This window comes from Alligator sinensis, unplaced genomic scaffold, assembly GCF_000455745.1.
Source record: "Alligator sinensis unplaced genomic scaffold, ASM45574v1 scaffold144_4, whole genome shotgun sequence".
NCBI classification, from domain to species: Eukaryota; Metazoa; Chordata; order Crocodylia; family Alligatoridae; genus Alligator; species Alligator sinensis.
Window position 1 is genome coordinate 906,443 of NW_005842190.1, and position 22,145 is coordinate 928,587.

At 43.1% G+C, this 22,145-nt stretch overlaps 1 protein-coding gene across 3 annotated transcripts in view; it reads right to left on the reverse strand.

The window, feature by feature from the left end:
• KIAA1211L (KIAA1211 like) overlaps positions 1 to 22,145 on the reverse strand; it is a 90,884-nt gene that overhangs the window by 58,912 nt on the left and 9,827 nt on the right. The window contains exon 1 of one of the 3 annotated variants that reach the window (XM_025207252.1): positions 7,725 to 7,827. The exons of 1 other annotated variant lie outside the window; for it this stretch is intronic. The gene's annotated coding sequence lies outside the window, so the exon portion shown is untranslated. Of the gene's footprint in view, positions 1 to 1,058; positions 1,080 to 7,724; positions 7,828 to 22,145 lie in introns of those variants that run through there. One more of the 3 variants, XM_014521176.2, reaches the window with a different exon arrangement.

A 22,145-nucleotide genomic window follows, 5' to 3' on the forward strand; every position in this document is an offset into this window, starting at 1 on the left:
CACACACACATACATACATACATACACACACACACACACACAAGCTTTTCCTTCTTAAAATCTGTTTATTCAATTCATTATATTTGTACTTTACATTTGAAAAAAAAAGATTATATTCCCTCTGCACTTGGAAGAATAAGTACCAGCTCTGCTCCAGATCAAAGATATGAACACAGAATTGAAATGGAAATAACTCTACCTAGTATGAACCCCCTCCCTCTTTCTCCCCCCAGCAGCAACAACCATAGCAAAAGCAGGAGACGTGGTGAATCACACACTGAATGTTTTACCTCCAGCTTGCCACTAGAGAATACATAGGCTTTTGAAAGCCAAGATCCTGAATACAGCTTAATAGTTTTTACTGCTGCCTTGTTAAAAAGTTCAGGGGGCAATTTTAATGCACTCAGTACAACCTGCATAAACCCATTGATTTCAGGGGTACTGAACGAAGGCATGGAAAGCTCTAATGACTTCACATCTGCTAGGAGAAGTGAGCACTAGGCACACATGCAGTATATTCAAAAAGTTCTAAATAAAAGTCTGATGTGAGGAACAAGGTGAGGAAAGGAAACTGGAAAAAACTACTAAAATAAATAGTACTGGAAAGCATAACATTTCTTTGATGATACTTATAAAGAACAGTATTTATGTCTTACAATAAACGCTATCCTAAACTATGTTTTCAAAAGATCAGAGATTCAGATTTTTTTGCCTTCAGCAAACTATATGAGAATCTATTTAAGAATGACCAGACACATCAGATAATTATGTCAGCTGCTTGTGACCAGACTTCAAGTATTATGGCCACATCACATTCATGGTTTCAGAAATCTGCCACAGCACACTCAGAATGGGAAAACTTAAAAAAAATCAGTGCATTCTTATAGTGGGAGACAATCACACCCATCTTACAATTTAGAGAGGCCAAATGACAAAAAGGATTGGAGAAAGAAAGTATTATCTTCATTTTACAAATGGGGAACTGAGGCATGGTTAGATTGAGTGATTTGCCAAAAGCTGCACAGGAGGCCAGTAGTAAAGCTAGAATTAGCACTCACATTTCACATCTGCTAAACCAATAAATCCATTAAACCATGGTGATGATAATCTAGCCCAGCGGTCAGCAACCTCTGTAAATGTGGGCCAGAACAACCTAGCTCTGGTCCAACGATGGCTGGGTGGCTTTGGCAGCACTTCTGCAGCTGAGACACGGGTAGGGGGGAGATTTTCCTTGTACCCGTGCCAGGACCAGGCAGCTGGGAGTCATGCTGGTACTGCCACTGCTTCTCTTCATCCCTTGTTCTCCAGATGAGACATGGGAGCAGCTTCCAGCTCCCCAGGCATCCAGCCAGTGGAGAACTATGTGGGTGCTGCCCCTCACATTGCAGCTGCAGCACAGGTACAGCTGGAAGCTGCCCAGCTCCAGCACAACTCCCCACCAGGTGGAAACTATGCCTCCATCGCAGCTGGGGCCAGGAAAATCAGTGACAGTGCAGTTCTTTGCTGTCTAGCCCAGGCACAGGAAAAGCCCTCCTGCTTCACAGGCTGGATCTAGTGGCTCCATGGGCCGTATGTTGCTGACTCCTGCTCTAGCCCATTGGATGTCACTGTAGTTGATTATATCAATAGAGGTTCTCTCACAGTAATCCAAATTAGGGCAGGAAGAAGGCTATTCTAATTCACACTCAGGTGTAGCAGATCTTGGCTCCACCATCCCTATGACAAGCCCCCATAAGCAGACTTACTTCTGGTAGGCAGTGTAAACTCATTTTATGCTGCACCACTGGAAAATGCTACATGGAACATGCCTGAGCTGCATAACCAAACTCTTCACAGAGCATAAAATAATGTTTTAAGGGTACAGACCGATGTAACAACTGTAGCAATATCAAAGGAGACCAATATAAAGCTGTCACAATGCAACTGTTACATCTGCATGATCTGCAGTGATACAAGCATAGCAAAACCACCCTGACAACATTAACTCTGCCTCATGCGGGGTCAAAGGAACATTGCCCATTTGTACCCTACAGGATAATGCAGGTATAATACTTAGATCATAACAGCTGATGTGTCCTCCTTAACAGCAGCTCCCCTTCCTCTTAAAGTAAATTTGTCCATGCCCTAAAAAGAGCACAGAACGCAGGGAGTGGGGGTGGAGGGGTGGTATTTGGGAATCTGATCCCAGTGCACTGTGAGCCTCCCCTTTTGGGTAGTTCTCAAACATCTTCCTTCCTCATTCAAGCCCCCATGGGAAGCAGGTTATCAGTTTGTCACCGTGACTATTAAATAGACAAGGTCATCATGCTTCATTAAGCTTGGGCAGGTGCTTAACTAACTTCTGTCAGGAAATGTATGTCATCACTTCAAATCAACCTGACTCAGGTAAACAAATGAGCTACAAGTATCTTGCCTGTCATTCAAGGCCTTAACCTGCTATCACCTATGCATGTGACTATGTAACTTTCCAGCTTTACATAATTTAAATGAAGATAATGCAATGTGCTGTAGCTCTCATAAATGAAACCAGATTGGCACCTAAGGAACAGAGAGCAAGCTCTTGCAAGCAAGAGGAAAGAGGCACACATGCTGACTTACCAGAGGAGACAGATAGGAGTGCTTAGCAGAGCAGGTAGGGAAGGATATTTTCATTAAAACACTGAAAAGTGTAGTCAAGTGGGTGTAAGCTGCTCATGAGCTTTTCTCCCATCTTCCTTGTGACTGCCAGCTCTCAAGGGTGGGTATGAAAACATGACAGTGACTTATCCAATGACAGCATCTTTCTCAAATGCTTTACAGAATCAAAGGGGCCAATCAAGCCCCGCCTTGGCCACTCCTATGCTCGACAAATTTACAATGGCTGATTTTTTTTTAATTCTCATCTCAGGGTGGAGATGGTAAGATTTATATGCACAGCAGCCAGAGAAGGCTGTATTAATCAGGTTAGCATTAACTCTTTATAGTGCTCCTGTCCTTCACCCTATTTACCTTGTCTATATAGTTCAAGGATGCTTGAACTTCAGCCCACAGAGCTGTCTCATCACACCTGCAGGGCTCTCCAGGCATCCAGAAATTAGCTTGATTCTATTCACAGCCAGTTCAGACCAATTTGTTTGCATGTCAACATTCACCTTCATCTTGATGTTCACTTTCCTTGGTGTTTACCCGTTCCCTGATATATTTACAGACAGAAATCGTATCCCCTCCTTTTGGTAGACAACACAAACCAATTTTTGTTTTAGTCTCCTCTTGTAAAACAGACTCCATCCCCCTAAATATCTTCATAGCTCTTCTTTGCACCTGTTCAAGTTTAAATTAATCTTTTCTGAAGATGGATAACCAGAACTGTACACAGTACTCCAGGGCTAAGTACAGACAGTCAAAAAGCCTGAGGGTGAATTGATTCAGTCTTTACACATTAGTCTAAGCTGCAAAGATTAAACTGAGAAACAACTGGACACACATTTATCTTTGATTCAGGAAATGCAAGCACATGTCTGCAGTGGCTGGGGCCAAAGCTGGCAGGTGCTAGACCGCAGCTCTCTGGCATTTCCTCTTCCTGCTGCCCCTAAGATCTCTGGGATTTGCAGTCCAGCATCACAGAAGCAGGACTCTCTACGGTTGCTCATCACTTCTTTCTGCTTCCAGGTGCCTCTGGGATTTCTAGTCCACAGTCACAGCCAGCAATAACTTTCAGTAAGTTTAGCAGGGCAGCTCTGTACTCAAGGCAGGGTTTACACCCCTCCCTGACCCCACACCTTAGCCAGGGTTTACCTGAGGGGGACAGTCTCTGCCTCTCTCCTGTCCCCAAACCCTTCTTTGCTGGAGCAGACACAACAGCCCAGCCTAGGGCTGGAAATCATGTCAGGGGACTCTGATTTAACTTAAACCAGGCAGGGGTCTCAGACAGAAGTTTCATAAACTGGTTTGACCCAAATCAGCTAAGTCTGATACTACATTCAATCAGGTTTATCTTAAACTAGTTCCAGCCATTTTGAAACTGGTATGTGTGCACTGAGCTTCTGCACTGTTACAGGTTGAAATCAGTTTCTGATTACTTAAACTGGTTAATGTGTAACTTCTGTCCCTAGCCCAGATGGCCTATGATGGCCTAAATTACCTAATGGTTGCTTTTGGCTTTAAATTCTATGATTTATCTGCCTGAATGATATGCATAGGCTCATAAAAATCATCATTGTCTAATTCCGGACCCTTGTCTAGTAAAGACGCTGATGAACATTTGTGGAAGGGTTTGTATGGCCAGGGGAAGTGAAGTCCTATGGCTATGTTCCCTTTCCAATAATTTCTTCATCTCATACCACACACTGGGATTCACAACTTTTCTGTGACTTCCATATGCTCTTGACCTTTGTTGTTAATGAAATGACAATATTCTTGCATATTTTCACTCCTTTCCCCAATGATATATAAAGTACTCTCAAGGCCTGATTTTTCAACTGTCCTGAAATCTATGACTAAGTACAGACGGTCAAAAAGCCCAAGGCTGAATCAATTCAGTCTTTGCAGCTTAGTCTAAACCGCAAAGACTGAACTGAGAAACAACTAGACATACATTTACCTTTGATTCGGGAAATGCAGCTACATGCCTGTGGTGGCTCAAGCCAGAAGCCAAGGGGCACTAGAGCATGGCTAACTGGCTGTGTGTTCACTTCCTTTTCCTGCTGCCCCCAAGGTCTCTGGAACTTGCAGTCCAGAATCACATCAACAGGACTCTGCAGGGTTGCTCATCACTTCCTCTTCCTGCTTCCAGGTGCCTCTGGGATTTGTAGTCCACCATCACAGCCAGCAGTAACTTTCAGTAAGTTTAGCTGGGCAGGGCACAGCAGGGCAGGGCAAGACAGCTCTGTACTCAAGAGAAGGGGGTTTAACTCCCCTCCCTGGACCCACATCCCAGCCAGGTTTTGCCTGGGGGGTAGTCCCTGCCTCTCTCTCCTCTCCCCCTTCTCCCCTTCAAACCCTTCTCTGCTGGAGCAGACAGCTCAGCCCAGCCTAGGGCTGGAAAGCATGCTGGGATGCTGGGGGACTTCAACTGAATTTGAGCCAGAAAGGGGTCTGGGACTAAAATTTCATAAACCGGTTTGACCCAAATCAGTTAAGTCTGATACTACATTCAACCAGGATTATCCTAAAACAGTTTCAGCCATTTTGAAAATGGTTTATGTACACTGAGCTTCTGTTCTTTTACAGGTTTAAGCCAGTTTCTGATTACTTAAACTGGTTTATATGTGACTTCTGTCCCTACCCTATGTGGCCATTTCCACCTCTGCAGTTACAGCAATCACAATGTTGGCCTTTTGCATGCATCTACAAGCTGGCTATCAAAGGCTCAAAGCTACAGTGAATCAAGACACAAGACACTGACTGCAATTGATGGCATTCTTGAAAAATCACCTTCCTTTCCTTATTTTTGTAAACATTTCTGAAGCATGTGAAATGCACACCACGAGGCAAAGAGCAGGATGTCCTACAGAGCATCAGAAGCTGACAGGGAACAATCACTTAAGAAGGAAAACTTTGTCATCAAGGAAAAACACAGAACTTGGGACAGCTTAATTTTTCAATTCCTCCACTATCTTTTGAGGCCACTCTCCAGGAATTCCAAAGCCACCTCTTTCAGGAGAAGAGCCTGCTCCCCCTCCAAACTGCATCATCCTGCAGACATCCACAAAGAGTTGTTGCAGATCTTGACAGGGCTAAAGAAGCTGTGCCCCTATGCAACTCTATGATCAACCACAACATGTGCAGAATTTACTATATCTGGTGGAAGGCAAATTGGGAACTCGCAGAAGAAAAACTATGAAAAGCTATAGAGCTAGAGACAGCAAGGAAGGCTGAGAGGCAGGGGAGAATGACTCAAGCAAACCAACTGGAAAGCAATTCCCTATGTTCAGCTAAAAATTTCCTCTTTATCTTCAGCATTGGTGGCGAATCTGCTCCACCCATCATCTGCACCTCAACTATTATGCCATGATACATCTCCTTTATGGGAGGCATTTTGAAGATTCTCCTACTGGAAAAACACAGAACGATCTATTAAAGAGTACTCACGTCAGTCACTCAGTCTCCCCCTCCTCTTCAAGCCACCTTAAGCATACAGCTGTGGAAAGTTACAAACTCTTTTTCCAGTAACACATCCTGATCCACAGAAGAGCAATGACAAAAAGATATGCCCTTGAAAAGCACTAAAAAAATGCTTTATGTTTTCAGAACCTATCATTTGAGTACATATAATACTGATGGTAATAGATTTGGGATCCAAACTTTAGCTTTTAGACATCCAGGTCAACATTTTCAGAAGGGCCCACCTTATTGAATATTAATCTTAAGACCTTTTTGACCCATTTTTGTGAACAGCACTAAAAACATGAATTGAACTGCATGGCTAAGCATTTCTAAAAATCAGGTCCTGCGTGTCTCAGACTGAGCACTCAAATTGAGGATCTTCAAATTGAGAACATTTTGAAAAACTTAAAGATTTCAATATCCATTACTCAGAATGCAGGGAAACCATTATATACCGGACACAAAAGAAATTGCAAATGCATGCTTGGCAAACACAGCAAAGATATAAGACTAGATCTACAGCTTTTGTGATTTGGCATACTTCTGCTGACGTTAATGGAGCTCTGCTAGTTTACACTATGTTGTGTATATGCAGCTAAATTAGATTCATCGTCTGTACAACTTTGGAGGCATACGTGGGTGAAATATGAAAAAAGTATTTTTCTGTGATAAAGCTATCTTTAAGAAAAGTGACTAGGTACAAAAGTATCAAACGTGCTGGCATATATTTCATAATGTTGGTGCTGGTTACAAATTTAAAAGAAAGGAGGCTACCACAAGAAAGGCAAAATAGTTCATTTCTGAAGATTTTGGAGAATATATAGTTTTAATTTTCACCTTCAGTTATAAAAGATTCCACTTTTACTCTAGCATGGTAAAAATAAAAAGCAGCAACACATTCTAAGCAGTATAAAAACAGAGTGTATTTGTGATTGCAAATAACACTTAGTAAAGCCCCCTCTTCTCCATTTGATAAACACATTACAGTACAAGGACCTTGAAACCAACAACTCTCAAACACTTCAGGATATTTCATTAATTCTTTTTCTTCTTTTTTTAACAACAGATTAACTAGAGAAGTTTAAAGGTTGTTTTCTGAGCAACTCATGGCAACAGCTCGGGTTTCCTCCTAACTTGTTTTCCTGCCCTCTAATGAAACTTTGAGGCAGCTCCTTATTTGCACAATTTAGTGTGTGGCTATACAGCCAAGGAACACATCACATCACTAAGAAATCAGTCTTCAAGGGAATCAGACAGAAATTCTCTTTAATTACTTACCTGTATATATTCTTGTTTTGACAGGTTCAGTGTAGCACAAAAGGTTACTGCTGTTTCAATAACAATCCCTCACATCATGGAAGGTCTAAGTACTACACAAAAACAACACGGGTGCTGTCAAGTTTACACGCATTTAAAGGATTTTGAAGAAGTCTACGTTCAATGAGACTGGAACAAGGCCTTCTTCACCTCGGGAACGATTGGACACTGCGCTATGCTATCCTTCTTCCAAAGTAGAAGTTAGCAACATCACCCCAATTGCTTTACCAAATGATCCTTGTATGTGAAGCAGAATGATTCAGTCAAAGGAGAAAGCACCACTATCCCCAAGTTGCTAGGAAACCAAGGAGGGAGTTCCTGACCTGAATACTTAGCTGAGTTTAAGGCTGCCCAGGAAGCACTTGGGTTCTTCTTTCTTGAAATGCCAAATAGACAGAAATCCTCCAGAGCAGTTATTAGCAAGAACTAACACCATCTGATGCAAGTAAAACAATAAATCTACTTCTACAAACAGTAAGGCACTACTCATAAAAGTATTCAGCTCGCTTGCAAAAATCTAGAGGTAGTTGTTTTCTGTTCTGTGCAAAGAAAGTTGGAGAATTTTTACTTTTATAATCACAGATCTCAGTCTCGCAGAAGGCAGGACCGGGTGGCACCTCAGAGAGTAACTGCTTCCAAGAGGCAAGAACCTTTACAGGCAACAACCTACTTTATCAGGTGCTATGAATAGGTCCATTCATAGCATCTGACAAAGTAGTTATTACCCTCAAACACTCAAGCTTCTCTGAACCAGTTTCTAAGATGCCATCCTGCCCTACCTTCTGCCTGACATCAGATTAACCGCCCTAGAGCCCTGTCTCATGAATCTGAATGTCAGACAGATTACATTTTATATGCAAGTGCAAAAAAAAAAAATCTAACATTAATTAATGCATGCATTGTTAGAACGGTAACATTGAAAATTGAAAAACAAAACCCTAGAAAATTCCGAAGTACTCATAGCTAAATAAACTGGCCCAAATAGCCCTCACTGTATCTGCTGAAAGTAGTATATTTTAAAAAGCAAAACCAATCATCTGGAATACCACATGTATGCAATGCAGGAAAATCAGTATTGCCATAAGAAATTATTTTTGCATTTCCTAATTTGCAAATATTTGAAAAGTTACCACTATGCCATTCTATTACTTATTATATTCTACATTACGTGGTATAGGGGTGACTCAGTAATCCTCTCTCTGAGTTGAGAGCAAATGGGGAAGCCTTTCTACACCAGAGCACAATTAGCTAGGAGGGGGAAAAAAAATCAGAGAGCAATTTAGGAACCCATTTCCCAGTAGTTCTGACATTTTTCTATGGGCACCAGTATACCCTATAATTAAACTGCAGTCTAATCATCACAGTTAAATTCTTCTGAAGGGGCATTCAGGGCATGGAAGGATTAGCCATGAGCAGAAGGGTTGACTGGGTATTTTTGAAGAGGCTGACTGTGACTTTATTCCCTCCCCACTTCCCCTACCCCAGATGTGTTCCTTTTATTTGTAGGTGTCTGTATCTGGTCATGCCCATTTCAGGTATGTGAAAAGTTTGTGTTATTAATTCTTTGTGTGGTATTGTAAAACATTACTAATTTTGTTTATTTAAAAAAACTTGTGGTTTTTCAAAACTGGCTAAGTATATATTTTCCACTTACAGACTAATGACCAAACTTCAAACATCAGCCTTTAATATATTTGAAAGGAGGGAAGGCTGGGGGCTAGAGAAAGAAAGCAGAGCAGCCCTGTTGTCTATTATACCATGTAAGGGAAAAGAAACATGGTATAATAGACAACAGGGGCAGTCGACCTACAACACGTACAGCCAGCCTCTGTGTATGGCACACAGCAATCAGGGATGGGACAGGCAGCATAGCGGCAGGTAAGGCAGAAAGCAGAGCAGGCAGATCAGACAGGGAATGGGGATCAGAGTGACATTTGGGAAGGATTAATTTGTGGCACACAGGGCTAATTTGTGGCACACCTACCAAAAAAGATTGGCCCCAGCTGGTCTACAAGGTTGCCCAACTGGCGACCCAAGGGCTGCATGTGGACCAGAGGCCATGCTCTGCCCCAGCAGCTGCCTCTCCCATTGCCATGTGATGGGGGTGGTACACCGCTGGTATACTGTGGGGTGGGGGAAGGCAGTGCATAGTGCAGCGGGGAAGGAGGGGCATCCCATGGGAGCCATTCTTGTAGCAAGAGGCCTGGGGGCTGCACACCTATACTGCATGCAGCCCCCAGCTGTGTCACAGTTGGACAACCCTGGTCTACAATGTGGAAAAGCACCTTCTAGTCTTGCGCACATTAGAGATCAGAAATCTGTTTTCTTTTCTGTAAGACATTTGGCAAAATTTTGAGGCTCTAGACATTTTGTTTTGTTTTATTTTGTTTTTCATTCAAAGGCCAAAAAACCCTAAGATGAAACTTTCCACTACAACCAAAACCCATTTATCGTAAGCAAAAAAACCTCAAAAAACCTTTGGTGATGAACTTCTAACCAGCTCTAATTTACTACGTCCAAAATATGAGAAGTAATTTTCCTTAACATTTATTTTTAAAAAATCACTTTGGAACTTTGGATTGAGACTAATCATGGAAAGTGTTAGCTAAAAGTTTTTGTAGTAACTTACATGCAAGTAAAACCAAAAACTTTTAACAAAATTTGTTTCACAACTTTCTTGGACTTTCTACTGTGGAACACTGCTGAAAGACAGCAGAAATGGAAAAGAACTGAACATGTCACAGTCTTTGCAAACATGTTGGTCAGTCTATATTATCACAACAAAGTATGTGCAGAAAGACTCCTTTAAGCAGGTAATTGTATAGGGCTAGATTCTGTGGTCTGTTTAAGCCATGTTCAACATAGGATTAGAGTGGGGACTGAATAAAAAGACTTTAAATCATATCTGAACCCCTACGCACCTCCCCCCTATAAAAATCCTGAAACTAGTTACGGAATTGTTCTATTCAAGCAATAAATTAGGCAGGCCTGAGAGCAGAGGAATAGCCAATGCTCAGACACATGCTTAAGTACCTTTCTGGATAAGAGCCAAAAAACCCCTCTGTAATGACTATAAGAGAATTATGATGCTTTCACTCAATTCTCATCTCTCCTCTTCTTGCAGGAATAGGAAAAACTCAATAGCTATAATAATGACACTCAAAAGAGGCCACTTAAGTTTCCAAATGAAATATCTTACAGATGTCTTGGCAGACATAGCAATGATATTTGAACCAAGCTAGATTTTTAAAGAACAACAGTATAAAACAATTCTAGATAGCCATGCAACATTTGGAGCAGGTGGTACACAAACATCGACAACTTGGGAAAAAAAAATTATTTGCTATAAAATAAAAAGCTGGTATGCCTAAATAGAAAAAAAACATGTAAGTCAACTAGTTCTATTCAGGAATCTACTAAGACTACATTTTAAGTAGCCCTAAACCAGTGCGACGAAGCCATCAGAAAAGCCAATGGCACTTTATCGTGCATCAGCAGATGCATGACGAATAGATCCAAGGAGGTGATACTTCCCCTCTATCGGGTGCTGGTCAGACTGCAGTTGGAGTACTGCGTGCAATTCTGGGCGCCGCACTTCAAGAGGGATGCGGATAACCTGGAGAGAGTCCAGAGAAGGGCCACTCGTATGGTTAAGGGCTTGCAGACCAAGCCCTACGAGGAGAGACTAGAGAACCTGAACCTTTTCAGCCTCCGCAAGAGAAGGTTGAGAGGTGACCTTGTAGCTGCCTATAAGTTCATCACGGGGGCACAGAAGGGAATTGGTGAGGATTTATTCACCAAGGCACCCCCAGGGGTTACAAGAAATAATGGCCACAAGCTAGCAGAGAGCAGATTTAGATTGGACATTAGGAAGAACTTCTTCACAGTTAGAGTGGCCAAGGTCTGGAACGGGCTCCCAAGGGAGGTGGTGCTATCCCCTACCACGCCGTTTCCTTGGGGTCATCTAGACCCAGCTCTCTTTCCTGCCTATGCAGGGGGTCGGACTCAATGATCTATTGAGGTCCCTTCCAACCCTAACATCTATGAATCTATGAATGTATTTTAATAGAATCCAGAGTAGTTACCCTAGGAAAAAAAATCAGGTGTAGAGATCATGTGTCCAAAGTTATCCCAAGGTAGCTGTTTGCTCAACAGAAATAGGGTATTGCTGGTTTCCCTGCAACCTACTGCAGTAATAGCACATAGAATTTAAGTTCCTCCAGGACAGTTGGTCCTTTGTCTGTTTTGGACACTAGCAAAACTTACAAGCAGCATTAAAAAATGACCTAAGTGACACCAGTGAGTGACACCAGTGTTAGTATGTCATCTTTAGGTCATAAATTTATGTTCTGTGCAAATAAGATCGAGAATAGACTTAATTTCGTTGCAATAAATTTGTTTCATAAATGTTGTCCCAGACAATATTCCAGAATTCAGTAACACAATAATCAGACAGAAAATTAGAAATTATAGAAAACAGTAGCAAAAAGGGGAATGGCAAATAAATGCATTCAGTTGTGAGGCCTAAGATGGGGAACAGAAATTTAAAAGACACAAGTAAGGGAGATTTGAAAAGAAATAGAGAATTAGTGAGGCTCAGAGAGAAAAAGATATTCAGTAGGCATGCATTTCAGATGTGAACAGACTTCAAAACGGTGGCCAGTCCATAGAAAAGAGTGAGAAAAGACGGTGACTATCTGAACAGAAGGTTTAAGTGGAAAAGAAAAGGGAGAAGGCTGTCAAAGTAGGTTGAAATAAGCCCAAGGGGGTTTTTATGTATATATAAAGTATCATTTCCATATATAGTCAGGAGGACAATTGTGATCTGGATCTCAAAGTGAATGGGGAGTCAATGGAACCCTCTCACAACAAAGTAAGTTGCCAAAGGCAGGTGGCAGATCCCATTTCCATGCGTGATCAGAAGATCAGTCTGTATGGTCAGGCAGTACCCAGCCACTGAGGGAGGCATCTGCACATTCAATTAGTGCAGCTGAATAAATTCTGGAACAGTTTGTGCCAGAGTTTATTGCTCCCAGGTGTAACATTTAGAACATGAGCCCAGGACCTCAGCATATTGAGCTGGGGTAGCACAGCCCCAGCTGGCAAGGGATTTGGGGGTTTAGCCTGCTAGCCCAGAACTGCTCTGTCCTAGCTAAATGTGCTGTGGAAGGACCGGCTAGGGCACAAGGGTGTTATAGGAAGAAGCTAGCCAGCAGGCAGCCCCTCCACTGTAGCACCCCTGTACCTGTCAGCCCTGGTTACCATCTACACTTGCGCTGTGGTGCGCTATATAACTCCACCATGGGATAGTACTTGGTGTCAGGCAGTACTAACCTACAGCAGAGTTAATTAGTTTACTACACCTTAAAAAGGGCACATGTATAAATGGTGATGCTTTACTGAGGAGCTAATTAGTCAACTTTGCAGTAAAGCGCACATGTAGATGCTCCCAGGCAGTTATCAAGGATGCCAACTGTGGTATTTATAGCATTTTTCAAATCCAACTGATGTTAACATTTTCCATATTCACCATTTATACAATGATGGGTGAGAAAACAGGAGAGTAGCTTTAGTAAAAAAAAATAGGGCAGATCTTCCTCTTGTGTAAACCGGCACTGCGTTTGATGTACACCAGCTAGTGACCTGGCCAAAGGTTCTGAATTTTGAGAAGATGACAGACAGGAAGGAATTCCTCTTCAATGGCTCTTTCATTTGAGCCCTACCTCTGCTCTAACACTCACCATTAAACCAATATTGGACAGTATTGAGATCTGAGTCTCCTTTCCAAAAGGAATAGTTTATGAAAAATAAATCTTGCCAATGAGTACATTTAGAGTCCTGAAATTTAAAGACATGGTGAAATGAATGTAATTTGGAAAATATGCATAACTTATTGAGAGGTATCTATGGAAGATGTTGAATTTTAGCTGATATTTTAAATGAAATCTTTGTAATTTCTCAAGCAGGAAGCAACTTTGACAACCTGAAACCTGAGATACTGCTCCTACCTTTGTTTAAGGTAATTTGCATCATCACAGAACCTCACAGGAGACCTAAGAGACTCCTTACCAGCTAAGAACTGCATGTTCAGAGGAGTTTTCCATCTATTTACTCCTCTGTGAAATCCTATGAAATATGAACTTTCATTTCTACCCAGGAGAACTTTTACAATCTTATCTCCGATGCCTGATGAAGGGTGTTTGTGCCCAAAAGCCTGCAATAAAAGAAATATTTTTGCAAAAATCTTGTTGATCTAATAAAAAGCATCACCTCTGCCACGAGCCCTGATACATTTTAAAAAAAGAGATCTCAGTAAGTTAAGTGCTTCGTAAAATAGGCCCTCTGAAATAGCCTGCTTTCACAACTTCTAAAGATTAAGATCTGCTGTCCCAATATCCATAGAAAGATACAGCTTTACAATAACTGAGATATTGCAAACTCTAGCCATATGAAAGCACAGATAACTAATTTTTCTAGGACTGAAAATCTAGAATGAGCCACATGAAGTACTGATTCACACTGATGAACTGTAACCAAGCAACACTGCCATTTTCTCTCCAATCTATTGTTAATCTGACTTGGAAAGAATAGTTGCTCTTGTCTATCAGAAGAATAGCACTGAAAACCTGCCAAACTCTGAGCACCCTAATTAAAGGATTCCACTATTCTACTGCTAGGTATAGCAAATCTTTAACCAACATTTAATAGGTATAGGATGTTGCTCCACTCTTAATAAAAGGATAATGCTTGATGGCAGCAAATACATTTCTGGTTCTCTATTGTAAATAATCCTTACAAGTAAAGTAGCCTAAATTTACTTAGCACAAGCACTGAAAAGTAATGAATAATTCATACAGTCATAGAAAATAAGGGTTGGAAGGGACCTCAGGAAGTCATCTAGTCCAACCCCCTGCTCAAAGCAGGACCATCCACAACTCTTATCATCCCAGACAAAGCTTTGTCTAGCTGGGTTTTAAAAACCTCTAAGGATGGAAATTCCACCACCTCTCTGGGTAACCTGTTCCAGTGCTTTGCTACCTTCCTCATGAGAGAGTTTTTCCTAATATGTAGCCCAAACTTCCCTTGCTGCAACTTGAGACCATTGCCCGTTGTTCTGTCATCTGTCACCACTGAGAACAATTTAGCTCCATCCTCTTTGTAACCACCTTCAGGTAGTTGAAGGCTACTATTTAAATCCCCCCTCAGTCTTCTCTTCTCCAGACAAAAAAAGCCTAGTTCCCTCAGCCTCTCCTTATATGTCATGTGCCCCAGCCACCCTAACCATTTTCATTGCCATCTGCTGAACTCTTTCCAACTTGTCCACATCCATTCTGTAGTGGGGACACAAAACTGAACACAGTACTCCAGATGTGGCCTCACCAGTGCCTAATAGAGGGGAATAATCACTTCCTTTGATTTACTGGCAATGCTCCTACTAATGAAGTCCACTATGCCATTACCCTTCTTCACAAGAGCAAACTGTTGGCTCATATCCAGCTTATTGTCCACTTTAACCCCTAGGTCCTTTTCTGCAGAGCTGCTGCTTAGCCAGTCAGTCCCCAGCCTGTACCGGTGCATAAGATTGTTCCATCCTAAGTACAGGACTTTGCACTTGTCCTTCTTGAACCTCATGAGTAGACCTACTGAATTAATGGTGGAAGTGGGAGGTGTTGTACATAGGGAGGGGTACGGGGGGGGGGCACATGCCCCCCTGAGATTGGCTCTTGCTGGCCAGGGTGTGGGGGTGCTGAGAGAAGTGCCGGCCGGTGCCCCCCCTAAGACTGGTGCTGGCTGGGGAGTTGGGGTGCCAAGAGAAGTGCTGGTGGCACTTCCAGTTTTGTCACCGGTGCTTCCACGGTCAGCGATTGGCTGTTGAGGGACTCCCCCCCAGTTGGCAATCAGTTGCTGGGGACCCCCCCCAGGCTCAGGAGGCACCAGTCGCCCATGGTGCTGTGGCTTCTTTAATCTCCCACCACTGATTGGCTGGATGGCCCTGCTGTTTGCTGCTCACTGGCAGGGAGGCAAAAATGGTGCCACATTTAAAACTGCGGTTTTAGCTTCCCTGTTGATCAGGAGGGAGCAGCAAGGTCCTCCGCTAATCAGCAGTGTAGGGGGGGAGACAAGGTGTGAGGTGTGCATGGGGGAACATGCAAGATTAAAGGAGCTGCCACACACTCTACTTCTGCTGTGAATTTGGTAGGTCTCTACTCATGAGATTTCTTTTGGACCAATCCTCTAATTTGTCTAGGTCACTCTGAATCCTAGCCCTACCCTCCAGGGTTATCTACTACTCCCCGCATTTTGGTGTTGTCTGCAAATCTACTGAGGGTTCACTCCATCCCATCTTCCAGGTCATTGACGAAGATATTGAACAAAACCTGCCCCAGGACTGACCCCTGGGACACTCCACTTGATACTGGCTGCTACCTAGACATTGAGCCATTGATTGATACCCTTTCAGCCTGATGATCCAGCCAGTTTTCTATCTACTTTACAGTCTATTAATTGAACCTGTACTTCCTTAGCTTGCTTGTAAGAATGTTGTGGAATACTATATCAAAAGCTTTGCTAAATTCGAGGTATATCACATGCACTGCTCTCCCCGCATACACAGAACTAGTCATTTCATCAGGTTGGTCAGGAATGACTTGCCCTTGGTGAATCCATGTTGTGGATGGAGAGAGTGATGAAAAATAAATTCTGGGTTTTTTTAGCACAATTATTAAATGTCAAGAGAAAATAAAGACAAGTGGACTTTCTTACTTGCTGACACGATCTAAGCTGTAACACCACAGATGTTACTCTGAAGGGAACTGAGTACTTGGAAAAACACTCCAAGAGTGGTATTTATTTAGTTTAAGTCTTAAAGTCATAGCTATTTCATTAGAGAATGTCTGATAGGGATATTAGTGTGATAAAAAATTCTTTATTTGGACATGTAAATTAATCTTCCTTGCAATAAAGCAGATCCCAAATAGAATGTTGCTCCTTTCAGCATTAAATTTTTAAGTCACGTCTGTGTCCTTATCCTGCTTAAGGCCACAGTCCAGAAAGCAGGAAACAAAGTCCACGTGTAAAATGTTAAATTGTTATCCCTTACAGGAATAATAAGTGAAGAAGATATATTCTGTCAATAAAACTGTCTAGTTCTGAAAAATGTGAAAGCTTGTGGTCTGTCATTATCCCGTCAGCTCACCAGCAAAGAAATAAAATGCCCAGGCAGGAGATAAGAGTCAATTCTCTCTTTTATTCTTGTTTTGTCAACTTAAAAGACATGCTAGCCGTTAGTTATATTACTCATCTCTTGTAAAACCTAAAGTACAAAAAGAGAGCCAATATCCCCTAGTCCTCTGCACTCTAAAAATCAAGCTACCAACAAGAACAGGAAGTACTGCATTTATATAAATTACAGCTCTCCTGTTTACTGACTTATGCTCTTCTTTTAGAGACTCTAGATTTTGAACAAAATATAGACCGTAAGGGCATTTGTACAACTGCATGCACCACAGCACTGGGCGCTTTTAAAAGCACCTGGCACTGCAGCACATGCAGTTGTATAAGAGGCAAAATGTGCGTCAGCACTGAGAAAATGGTGGTGGCGTGCTTTTGATCTAAAACACATTGGAGGTGTTTTAGTTCAAAAGCACACTGCTGCCAGGTTCTGCATGCTGACGTGCGTTTCGCCGCTTATACGACTGCACATGGCACAGTGCAGTGTGCATCAGCTTGCACGCAGAGCAGACTTAATCGAGTCTGTTTCAATCTGCTGGATCTGCGGCATGTCGCGGGACAAAAAGGAACAGGCAATCCTCAGACTTACAACACAATTGGTTCCTGAAAACTGCATCTTAAGTCGAAACGTCGTAACTCGGAACCAATTTTCCCATAGGAACAATGTTATAAATGGGGGATTGGTTCCTTTACAATGGTCATACAGCTGTGTCCAGCTGGTAAGTCTGTTGTGGTGGGGAGGAGGGAAGGAGCAAGGTGGGGCAGATCAATGCCCCTACAGTGAGAGAGCGATTGGGGCTAGGGCTGGGGCAAGCGCTGCTTCTTGCCGCCAGTCCAGGAGCTGCTCATGTGGCGGGTTGTCCAGTGGCTCTTGCCACTGGCTCCTGCTGGCAGTCTGCGAGGGCAAGGTGTGGGGGCGTGTGCCCCAGGATCTGCATGGCTTGGCTGGGGCTGGGGCTGCGCACCAGGCGGAAGGTGCTGGGAACGGGGCCTATGTCCCTCCACCACTCGCCCAGCTGACATGGGGTCGGTGTGAGACTGAGCCACTGCAACAGGAGCTAGCCCAGCCTCCCCATGCCTCCCAACGAGCAGTGGCTTAGCCCTGGCTGCATGAGTGGTGGCAGGGCATGGGAGCGCGTGTGCCTCCGGATCAGGGTGGAGTGGGTGGTGGAGCGGGGGCTATGGTGGGCTGCAGTGAGTTTTCAGGTGGCAAATGCCCCCTGACTCATGCTCTGCTGCTGCTTGCCCAACTGGGGCAAAGCCACTGCTCATCTGGGAGGTGTGGGGAGGCCGGGCCAGCTCCTGCCGCTGCATGCTGCTTATTTGGAGACAGCACAGCAGCTCAGACTTGCACCAGCCCTGCGCCAGCTTGGTGAGCAGTGGGGGAGCATAGCCCCCACTCCCAGCATCTTCCACCTGGAGTACAGCCTGGTGCAGCCCCAGCACCACCTACCCCATGTAGATCCTAGGGGACATGCCTGCCCCCCATGCACTTCCAGACCAGCAGCAGCGGCAGCAGCGAGAGCTGTTGGCTAAGCCACCACATGAGCAGCTCTTGGACCGGCAGCACACAGAGGCGTGAGCCACCCCAACCCACTCCCTGGGTAGTGCTTGCCCTAGCCCCAGTCCCAGCCCCAGTCACTCCCTCGCTGCGGGGGCATTAATCTGCACCCCCCAAGTCCCCTCCCGCCCACCACAACAGATTTATCAGTTGGACACAGCTGTGTTGACTGTAGTAAAGGTGAAACCAGCGTGGGAACCTCGAAACAGGGTGCCAATTTACAAATGTCATAAATGCCATTTGTCATAACTCGAAAAGTCATAAGTTAAGGACTGCCTGTATATGTTTTAAATGCCCTAAGAGACTTGTGTGCTGTCATCCCTGTTTTATGGTTCGGAAATGTGGACCACATATGCTAGGCACATCCAGAGACTGAACAGCTTCCACATGAGATGTCCGCCTAAGATCTCAAAAATGAAGTAGGAAGACAGAATACCAAACACTGTGGGCATTTATACACATATGTTTGTCTGCTCCAATGTGCCAGAGATCCGGCACATTGGAGTAGACTCAAGTAATTGAGCCGAGACATGCAGTACTGCTTCACATCCATTTTTATAAATGGTGAAATGCTCATCAGTGCTGAGAAAATGGCAGCGGTTCACTTTTGAACTAAAACACCTTCAATGTGTCTGAGTTCAAAAGTGCACCACTGCCATTTTCTCAGCCCTGATGCGCATTTCACCATTTATACAAATGTATGCACCACAGCGCTGGGCACTTTTAAAAGCACCCAGCGCTGCAGCACAAGTATGTGTACAAATGCCCAGAGGTACTAGAACATGAAGGACTGACACACTTAGAAACCACTATCAAGAAGAGAAGGTTGCAATTGATCGGCCATGTCCGGAGAATAGGAAAAGACCATTTCCCCAAGAATGCTTTGTATAGTGAGATTCAAGATGGCTCTAGAAAGTGGGATCGCCTTCTATGGCAGTACCATGATGTATGCATAAGTTATAAAAAGTCATTCAACAACATAGAAAGCTGGGAGGATCCCACCGAATCTCATCCAATCTGGAGGGAACATCTGGCACTGGGTACAGCTCAATGTGATGCACCTTAGATCCAGAGGATGGAAGCAAAGCAAGAAAAAAGAAAGTAGCATGCTGTAAATTTGAACTTCAAATCAAACAATACATGGATCTGTGAAACCTGTAACAATCTGTGTCACTCTGAAATTGGTCTTGTCAGCCACAAATAGATCAAACCAGCATCTGGCTAGACCTACATGTACACCATGATCCAGTGGATCAACGGTTGCCTATACCTATAGTTTTGACCAAACACAAAACAGCACACCTACCCTTTTTCACTGCAAGGTATACCCCAGAAAGTAAAGTAACAAAGTAGCATAGTATTGTTTTATAAGCCAGGAAGCCTTAATAACTTTTATGTATTAATTTTTCCTTCCTCACTTACATATCAGGTAGGGGTGTGTGAAGCAGGCCCTATTCGATTCAGATTCGGCCCAAATCAGGGACAGTGATTCGATTAGTTGATTCGGATCACTGTCCGATTCAATTCAGTTGAATCCGAATCTGAAGATAAGATGCTGATTTAGAGAATCAGGGATTTGGACATAGGCACAGCTTTAAATGTTTTTTCTACATACCTTGAGGTAGCAGGTGCAGCTCGTGATCATTGCAATGCTGGGGTGCATGGAGAATGCCACAGGAGTGGTGGGGGGGTGAACCTGAAAGTGGACCGGACGTACTTCTGGTCCGCTTCCAGGTCTGCCGGGGAGCATGCTGGGCCCGCCCCCCCGCCCCCCCCCCCAAGACCCAGGAGGCACCAGTCGCTGAGCCAGGAGGACACAGGGGGCCGGCCTCCCCAGTGCACTCCCCAGCAGACTCGGAAGTAGACCAGAAGTGCTTCTGGTCCACTTCCAGGTCCGCTGACAAGTGTGCTGGGGGAAACTCCATGCACCTGCTGTGCTTCTGTGGGACACTCCATTCATGAGCCCCTACTACCTAGAGGTAGTAAACATTTAAAGCTGTCTCTATGTCCAAATCTCTGAATCTTTCCGAATCTCTCAGAATCAATTTGGAGGGTTCCAATTCAATTCGGAGAGATTAAAGGGTCCTCTGATTTGATTCAGATTCAGAGATTTGGCCACCAAATCAGGACGAATCAAATCAGGGACCAAAGCTTTGCACAGCCCTAATATCAAGCCTAAGAGATGCGACTGAAACACTGAGAAACATTTTTTGTCAGAGTACAGAAACACATCAGATTTACCAATGGCTTTCACAATTTTGAAAATATATTAGGTCACCTTCAAACTTTTCTTTTTCTTCAATAAGAAAAAGATGAACAGCTTCACTTTTCATTTATAAATTAGATTCTTCATTATCTATACATCAATGTGCTACAGTGAACAATAGTGTGTATAGCACTCCATATGGGATATATCCAGTGCCTTATAAAAGGTTAAATGTCACTTGTTTGGTAGTCTCTGCTTAGACAACAAAGTACCTTAATGTCTCAATGTTGCTAATGGTGTCAGCCTCCACAAAAACTTCCTATGGGTCAAATTCCATCCTCAAACTTCCACTGACTTCAATATTGGGGGTAGAACTTGGCTGTAAACTCATTTTTCCTGATCTGTGTGCCAGATGGCTGTATTTAGTATGTATTCCCTAGACTGGATCCTTATTCTCAGACTGATTCTTTTTCATTATATTTGCCATCTGCCATTGGCAATCACCAAAATGATCTATATGCTTTTGAATTTAGATTCATTCTCATTATTGGCCCAGCCTCTAAGTGGGCAGGCAGGCAGAGAAGCAGACCTGGTCAAGCACGCACTCCAGCAATGAGAATTCCTTCTCTTCCCTCCCTCCTCTGATAGAAAAGTTGGAAGCACAAGTTGAAAGGTAACACCAGAGTGAAAGACAGAGGATTAGGAGAAATAAAAAACACTATCCCAGAGGCAGACAACAGAAAGCATAAGCACTGTGCTGTGAGCGAGGCAGGCAACGTTCTTTGGTTAGATGTGATATCTTTTATTAGATCAACTGAGTAGTAGGAAAAAAGTTCTTAGCAAGCTTTCGGGCACAGTCACCCTTTGGCAGGCATAGGGAGTCTCCCTATCCTTATGTGAGCTACAACCTCAAGACTAGCAGTATGCTTCTCTGTAGAGGCGAAAATACTGAAGAAACAAAAAGTCACGATGTGGTGCAGGTAAAAGCAAGGAGCACAGAAGTGCAGGTGCATTTCCAAGAGATTCCAAGTGCACTGTTGTAAACAAATCCTGGAACTGATACAGGCGGTCCTAGAGCTGAAAGCAGTAAAAGAACCATGGTGTTAAGTAAGAGTCTACCAACACAGAGGATGTGAAATCAGAATATAAAACTAGAACTGTTCACAGAGTTGGAGCCAACTTGGGATATTGTTCAAAGCCATTTATTTTTTTGTAAACTGTATCCATAGCAGTACTCTTAAAAGTATAGGAGTCTCATTTTACAGAGGTTTCTCATACTGGAGAAATGTTTATTTCCTGTAATAAAAGGATGAATAATTAAATATTTCTTATTCTGAATAGAAATTCCAAAATTAGCTATAGAAAAAGGCCTGAAAACACCTGTTTGACCTGACTGCTTCTCTATATGTTTGTCTATAAAAATGTCTTTTCTGTTTCTTCAGTATTTTCTAGCAACTCATGGACATCTGTAATATGTCAAGCATTTATTCAAATATAAAATGAGGGCCCCTTGTTTTATATTTGCAGACACAGAAACCTCATTAAATACCCAGTCTATCATTAAATTGCTGCCAAAAGCAGCATGTGCTCAGTACATGGAAACCAGCTATGAAGTTGATGAAATGAAGCCAACACTAAACATGAATATAAAACATTGCCCATATTGAGCAAACTTACTGATGGGGAACATTTTTTTTGTGTGTGGCCCTTAAAAAAATAGGCAGTTGCTCTCTAAGGAGGGAAAGA